The sequence below is a fragment of the Fukomys damarensis genome, unplaced genomic scaffold (genome assembly GCF_012274545.1).
Source record: "Fukomys damarensis isolate Sample0158 unplaced genomic scaffold, DMR_v1.0_HiC HiC_scaffold_15, whole genome shotgun sequence".
Classification (NCBI taxonomy): Eukaryota; Metazoa; Chordata; class Mammalia; order Rodentia; family Bathyergidae; genus Fukomys; species Fukomys damarensis.
Window position 1 is genome coordinate 4,554,469 of NW_022900927.1, and position 8,011 is coordinate 4,562,479.

Consider the following 8,011-nt stretch of genomic DNA (forward strand, 5'->3'; position numbering starts at 1 on the left):
ATTTTTTTTTTTTTTTTTTTTTTTTTTTTTTGGTACTGGGTATTAAACTTGGGCCCTTGTACTTGCAAGGCAGGCAGTGGCACCACTGAGATAAATCCTCGGCCCTATTCTAACAATTTTTAAGTGTACAGTTCTGTGGCATTAATTATATTCAGGTTGAGGATTCTGTTTTTAACTAATGATTCTGATGTGAGTAGAAATGGGTAACACTTTGAATGCTTGGTTTTTTTTTTTTTAGGGTTCTGCCTAAGCTTCTACATATTTTTTGTGGGGTCAGTTCTTTTACTCTCATGCCTTTCACAACTACTTACATACTAATGCTCCTAAATATATTGGTAGCCCTGGTCCATGGTTCCAGGCTAATAAATTTTTTTCCTGTCTTGAAATAATTCCCCTAAATAGTTCTTTGGCATATCAAATTCAGTGTATCCCAAAAGCAAACTCATCCTCTTTCCAAACCTAATACTATCTCAATTGGTAGCATTCATTGATTGTTCAAGCTAAAAGACCTGTGTTGACCCTTCCTATTCCTCACATTGAACAGTTGCAAATCCACCCAATTTATTCAGTCCGTGTGGCTGGTTTCTGTGTGTAGCCACAGTTTTTTTCATCTGTACAACTCAAATAACTTTATTTTCCTGTGCCCAAATGAGATGAGACAGGAAGGCATTTTGCAGGATATTTTGTTAAATAAAAGGCACTATTATCTTATGATACCCTGTAAGTATGCTGCAGATATTTATGCCTATGAGACCAAAGGCTTATGAGAAAAAAGACTCATAGGAAGCATGCATCTTGCTATTCTAACAATGTGTTTTTCAGGATGAGAAAGTAATAAGGATCTCAGCTTAGCACTACAGAGCATTTTAAAGGAAGCAGTGTTGAGAGGGAGAGATATAAGCTAATGGAGATGAAACCAGTTTTTAATGGTCTCAGAGTGATCAGTGATTACAGAGATGATTTTACCCATTCTCTGTAGACTTTACTTTAGAAACGCTTTGCAACTTTGTTTCCCTGCTGGGTGTCCTTCCCTATTACCCTTTGCCAAAGAAAGCAAGGAAATGTCTCTGGGGCTGTAGTAGGCTGAGTAATAGACCCCCTAAGATGTCTTTGTACCTATCCCTGAAACCTATGAACGTTATCTAACATAGCAGAAGGAACTGCAGTCCCGCTAGCCTTGATTTTAGATTTCTGGCCTCCAGCACTGTAAGGAAATAAACTTGTGCTGTTTTAAACCACTAAATCTGGTATTTATTATAGCAGTAAAAGGAAACTAATACAGGGACTCTTGACTACAAGACTGGCTTTCAAGGCCAACTGACACCGGTCCCAAATTTAGTGGCAGAAAATGGCCCCAGCAAGCTGGGTGTGGTGGTTCACACCTGGAATCCCAGCACTTGGGGGGCTGAGGCAGATGGACTGCTGGGAGTTTGAGGCCAGCCTGGACTACATGCTGAGAGCCTGTCTCAACAAAATAAAACAAAACAAAAAAACAGTCCCCAGTGACCAAAGGGATATGCAGAGGCTCTGTCTGGATGGTTAATTGAGACTTAAACCACAAAAAGATTTGGGAGCTGCTTGTTCCCTAGTAACATTCTATTTTACTTTTTTTTTTGTTTTGTACCGGGGATCGAACTCAGGACCTTGTGCTTGCAAAGCAGACAGTGGAACCACTGAGCTAAATCCCTGGCCCAGTAAAATTCTGTTGACTGAGCAGTTACCTGACCTGTTGGGAGAAACCATTATATTTCAAGTCTGCAGCAGTTTAGAAGAAAATGTGTAATTAGTACTTATAAAGATGAAGACCTGTTACCAAAAAGACATAGTGGTTTATGAGAGCCCTTGGAGATGGTGAGAATATCTTTGGCTGAAAGAAAAGATCATCGAGCCGGGCGTGGTGGCGCACTCCTGTAATCCCAGCACTTGGGAGGCTGAGGCAGGAGGATCGCTGTGAGTTCGAGACCAGCCTGGGCTACACAGTGAGTTCTAGGTCAATATCAACTACATAGTGAGTCTCTGTTTCAAATAACCAAAAGAAAAAAAAAAAAGAAAAGATCATCGTATTTATCTTCAAATTAGCCTAATATAGGAGTCAACAGCAAGCATGAGCCTTCTTGATGGATAAGAAATAGAGAATGACCCTGGTTATACAAAACATATTCTGTGTAATCTAGTATCTAAACTACTATTTCAGCATGCAATCAATACAAAAATTAGATACTTTTTTTGCATACTAAGTCTTCAGATACTCTCCATTGGACCAGCTACACTTCCCATGTTCATTAGCTACATATAGCTAGTCCATACAACTTCATGGCAAATTAAGTATTGTGAGCCAGGTGCCATGGTGCATGCCTGTAATTCCAGCTACTCTGAAGGCTGAGGCAGAAAGTTCCAAGTTCCAAGCCAGCCTGGACAATTTAGCAAGACCCTATCTCAGAATTTTAAAAGAAGCTTGGGTGTAGCTCAGTGATGGTGTTCAATTCCCAGAACCCTCAAAATAAATTAAGAAAGAATTGTGGCCAGGCACAGTGGCACACACTTGTAATACTAGCTATTTGGGAGGCGAGGCAGGAGGATGATGAGTTCCAAGCCAGCTACTCAGGAAGACTCTGTCTCAAAAATGTAAAAGTATTTGATCCCCAGTACCAAAAAGAAAGAAATATAAAAGTAATTATAAAAAGGGCTGGTGATGTAGCTCAGTGTAAAGCCATGGGTTCAATTCCCGGTACCACCACCACCAAAAAAAAAAAGTGCTGTGTCCAATTTCTTTCATGTACTTAGCATGCTTTTAGCTGCTACTAGTGTAGGATAGAAAAGTAGATTAAATAACTCCAGGGGCTGGGAATTTAGCTCAGTGGCACCATGCCTGCCTTGCAAGTACAAGGTCCTGAGTTCAATCCCTGGTTTAGGGGCAGGGGGGAAATAACCCCAGATTTCTAAAGATTAAATGCCAATCATTCAGCAAATAGGTTAAAGTTGAAGAGAAAAGGAGAGGCACACACAAGACAACAAGTGATCATAAGAGCTTTGGAAAAGGAAAAGTCTACAAAATGCATTGGCATGGAAGACTATGGAGGATGTTGGACTTGAGTTTGTCTGCAAGGAATATAACTGTGGGACGACAGACGAGAGAGAAAGAGCAGTCTCTGGAGTAAAGGACACATAGGCCTGGATGTTTGCACATTCAGACAGGATGAGCTGGTGTGGGTTGTGGCTGTCATTCTGGACAGGAAGTAATAGTGATCTTTGCCACTTAATTGGATTCTGGCTGGAATATTTATAAGTAAACAAATAAATATACTAGGGAATAAAAGCAATTTTAAAAATTGAAGTACTTTACAAATAAAACATTTAAAAGCCATAAAGGAAAAAAATCAATAAATTTGACTAAGGTAAAAAGGAAAGAAATGTCCGCTAAAGTTGTGTGATAAACTACCAACTAGGAAAACTGTTTGCAGTGTATATGACAAAGAGATTATTATAAAATAATCAAGATATTCACAGAAAGTAATAGCAGATAAACACCTGAAAACTTGTTCAATCTTTTAATTACATGCAAGTAAAAACAATGATTGAAGCTAAGGAATGGCCAAGAGTTCAAGATAAACCTGAACTACAATGAGACCTTGGCTCAAAAAAATTTTTTTTCTTAATCATTTAGATCTCTAAAATAGTCACAGGTTTTTTAGTGTTGATGAAAGTGTAGAAAAAAATCTTCCTTCAACAAGAATCTGATAAGTCACTGATTTCCCCTCTTCTGTATTTCCTCTGCTTGACTATAAATTCCCACCTGTCCTTGTATTCGGAATAGAACCTAGTTCTATACTTAGTTCTCTTTTCCTCCATTACACTAGTTCTTGAATAAAATCTGTCTTATTACTTAAAAAAAAAGTAAATTAGTATGACCATTTGGAAGGCAATTTGTCGATATTTATAAAAATGAATATTGTACATTCCCAAATTTAATCGTTAGAGATCTATCCTGCAGATGTATTCACACACATATGCAAGGATATATGTGCAGTGTTAATCCATTACATGAAGTTGGTAAAAGTGAAAGTCTGGAAACAACCTAAATACCCATTAGTAGGAAACAATGTGGGACAGTTGTAAATGGATTACTATGCAATTGTTAAAAAGAACAAAGCAGGGCTGGGGATTCAGCTCAGTGGCACCACACCTGCCTCGCAAGTACAAGACACACACACACACACAAAGAACAAAGCAGATCTATATATGCTAATATGAAAAAGTCTCATATTTTAAGTGTAACAAGTAGGGTACAGAATATTATGCATCGTAAGGGAATAAAACAAAAAGGAAAAAGTACCAGTATAAGCATATTTAGTCACATTTGAAAATTAAGCAGAAGGTTAAAATGGCTCATTGCTGAGCTAGGAAATGCAGCAAATAATTACTTGGGTGCTAATTTTTAATCATACATACATACCATTTTTTTAAGAACTAACTGTAAGGACCAGGGGATGTAGTTCAGTGGTGCTGCACCTGCCTGGTAATCACAAGGTCATTAGTTCAATCCCTGGTCGGGGGGGCTAACTGTAGATAATTTTAATTAAATAGTATCTTTCTAAAATAAATAACTTTTTTTCTGCTATCGGAGCCCAAACTCAGGACCTTACACTTGCAAGGCAGGCATGGTGCCGCTGAGCTAAATCTCCAGCCCCATGTAGAAATGATTTTCTAAAATAATTCATCCTCTACTGACCCACCTATCTATCTGCCTGTTTTTTTTCCCTCACAGCATAGCCAAAATTCCTGGAAGAGTTTTGTTTTTTGGGTCTGATCTGTTTTTGTTTTTTGAGACAGGGTCTTTCTCAGTAGTTCAGGCTATCCTTGAGCTCACTAGGTACCCCAGGCTGGCCCTGAATTTGCAGCAATCTGCCTGCCTCAGCCTCCCGAGTGTTGGAGTTACAGGTGTGGGCCACCATGACAGGCTTCTGGAAGAGTTTTAAACACTTCCTATCTCTATGCTTGCTTTAGTCTTCTCAGTGTGCATGCCTGTAATCCTAGCACTTTGAAGGCTGCAGCAGGAAGATTGCCTCAAGTTTGAGGCCAGCCTGGGCTTTATAGTGAGTTTAAGGCCAGTCTGAACTACATGCAGAGACTTCTGTCTCAAAAAAGAAAAAATCTGGTTTTGCCAGTCTCCAATAACGTGGCAGTAGGCAGCAAGGATGTCTCTGTCCTGATTCAATTGACCTCAGCAACAGTAGGAATGACTTGGTCTTCCCCCCACCCCCCTTTCTTGGGCTCTGGTGCCAGTGCCATCCAGTTTTCCATCTCTGGAGACCCTATCTAATGTTGATATTCCTTGGGATTCTGTTCCAGCTCTTCTCTTGCATGATCTTTTTCATCCCATGGCTTCAGTTATCCCTAATGTTTTGATGACTCACACATTTCTTTAATCCAGATCCCACTTATGACCTTCAGAATTATTTATCCAACAGCCTACAAGAGTGCTTCTTAGCCTTTTCCATATCATGGCACACAGAAAATGACGGGGAGCCAGGCATGGTGGCACACGAGGATCACAAGAGTTCGAGGCCAGCCTGGGCTACATAGTGAATTTAAGGCCAGCCTAAACTACAAAGTGAGATCCTGTCTCAAAAAAACAAACATAAAAAACTGAAAATGATGGGGGTTTTTTGTTGGTTTGATTTTTACTTCTTGAGACAAGAGTCTCACTGTGTAGTGAAGGCTGGCCTTGAGCTGTGTAGCCCATGCTGGCCTCTAACTCATAGTGATCCTTCCTCAGCCTCCCTAATACTGGGATTACAAGTGTACACCACCACACCTGACCATAGAAAATGATGGGGGTTTCTACACTGAACGATGTAATCCAGCGTAAGCAGGATTGCTCTGTCTCCAGGAGACTGTGCTACCCTAAGAATTCAGAAGATCATTATATAGCACATCTATAACCTCTGAGGCACATAGTTGAGAAGCTCTGATCTCTTGGTTGGGAGTGGGTATATCATCTTCCTAAACTTCCTCTTCTTCAGTATTTCTGGTTTCAGTGCATTGCCTTGCCACCTGCAAATTATCCATTCCAGGTCTTGATTTACCTCTCTTGCTTCCCTCTACTTCTAATACCAATGTCTGTTGACTTGACTGCTATTTATTTCTTGAAGGTATCTCCTATACATCACCTCTATCATGTTCTTAGTCCAGATCACATCATTTCTCAATTTTCTCCTCAATTGCTATAGTGTGGGGTGCCTCTGATTTCAAGCTTGCTTTCTCTTCTGCGCACTGCAACCATAGTGATCTTTTCTAAAATGCAAATCTGATTATGTCACCCCCTGCTTAAAACAACTCAAAGGCACTGGTTGCTTTTAGGAGAAAGTATGATCTTTGTAGTGCTTACCTTTCCAATCTCATTGCATGTCCTACGCTTATAAGAATTTAACTATTATTTACCTAACTTTATGCATAACACCTGGCATACAGTAAAGGCTTAAGAAAAATATTTTTGAATACAGGCATGAAGAGAAAAGGAGCTCAAGGACCTGAGCAGGTCTATTCTATGTCAGGTAAGTTTCAAAGCACATTATTGGTGTGCTGTCAGAATCCAAGGAATGTGATTGTCCCATGTAGAATTAAGCAGCAGTAGCAAAGATCTATACCTGTTCAGTAAATGAACCAAATATTAACCAGCTCCTTCCCTTTTTCCCATCCCCAGTACTAGGTATTGAACTCAGGGACCCTGAACTACATTCCAGCACTTTGTATTTTTTTATTTTGAGACAGGATCTTGCTAAGTTGCCCAGGTTAATCAGCTCCTTTCTTCTTCCTACCAAGAAGGAAGGACATCAATATTGTGCTTGGGAATCAATCCAGCCTAGAAAAGAGCCAGATTAAAATGTTTTGAGAGACCATTTGCCAGCTGGACCAGCTCCTGATCTAAGGAGTGGCTAAATAGCTGTGTCAGCTGAGGGTTTAGCTTAGTGGTTCTGCCACCTGCCTGACAAGTGCAAGGTCCCAAGTTCGATCCCCGGTACCTAAATAAATGAATAAATAAATAGCTGTGTCAACCCCTGAGAAGTAAAGTGCCCCAACACTGAAAGAATAACCACACAGTACTTGAACCTAGGAACCCCATTCTAATGTGAGCAGTGAGGAGGCAATTCTCTGAGATCATCTAGCAGTTAGACCACACCACTGATCTGCTTTATTACCAACAGCTCATATCTTCAGACACCTAAGAGGCCTAGCTTGTTTTGTAACAACTTGAGGAAAGGACAATGTTTGATCAGCATATAAAATGAGTAGAGAACCAACTTTGAAGTTCTAATTTTCAATAATAAGTAACAGCACTGAAAAAAAAATGTTTTAAGCCTTGCAGAAGACAAAAGAATTATGGAGCAGTCAGTAGTAGCTAACACTTTGCCTCCTGTAACTGAGCATGAAGTTTGTGAAGCATAGATGTGTTAATTTTCTCTCATTGCTGAGACAAAATACACAACACCCAAGTTAAAGGTGGAAAGGTTTATTTGGCTTACAGTCTGTAGAGGTTTCAGTCCATAATCGGCTGGCTCCAAGGCAGGGTGGCAGAGGGCACCAGTTCATGGCAGCTGAAGACAGCAAAAGCAACAAGAAATAGCATCTTTCTGCCCCTTTTATCCCCTCCAGACCACCGGGATTAGGGTGGTGCCAAACCAGTCACTCACAGGTAGTAGTTCAGTAATCACACCCCTTAATCCCAGCATCACACATTCCAGATTACGCTGCCTCTGAAGAAGAAAACCCCACCACATCCACATGAGGCTTTGAGGGGACATCTAAACACAAGCCATAACATTTGGCCCTTGCCCCCCCCCAAATTCATACACATCCGTTTATGCAAAAAAGCATTGGGCCCAGGATTTAACTCAGTGGTTCCTCTGCCTGCCTTGCAAGTGCAAGGTCCTGAGTTGAATCCCTGGTAAAAATAAATAAATAAATAAATAAATAAAAAAATATATATATATAATTTTATATATATAATTTT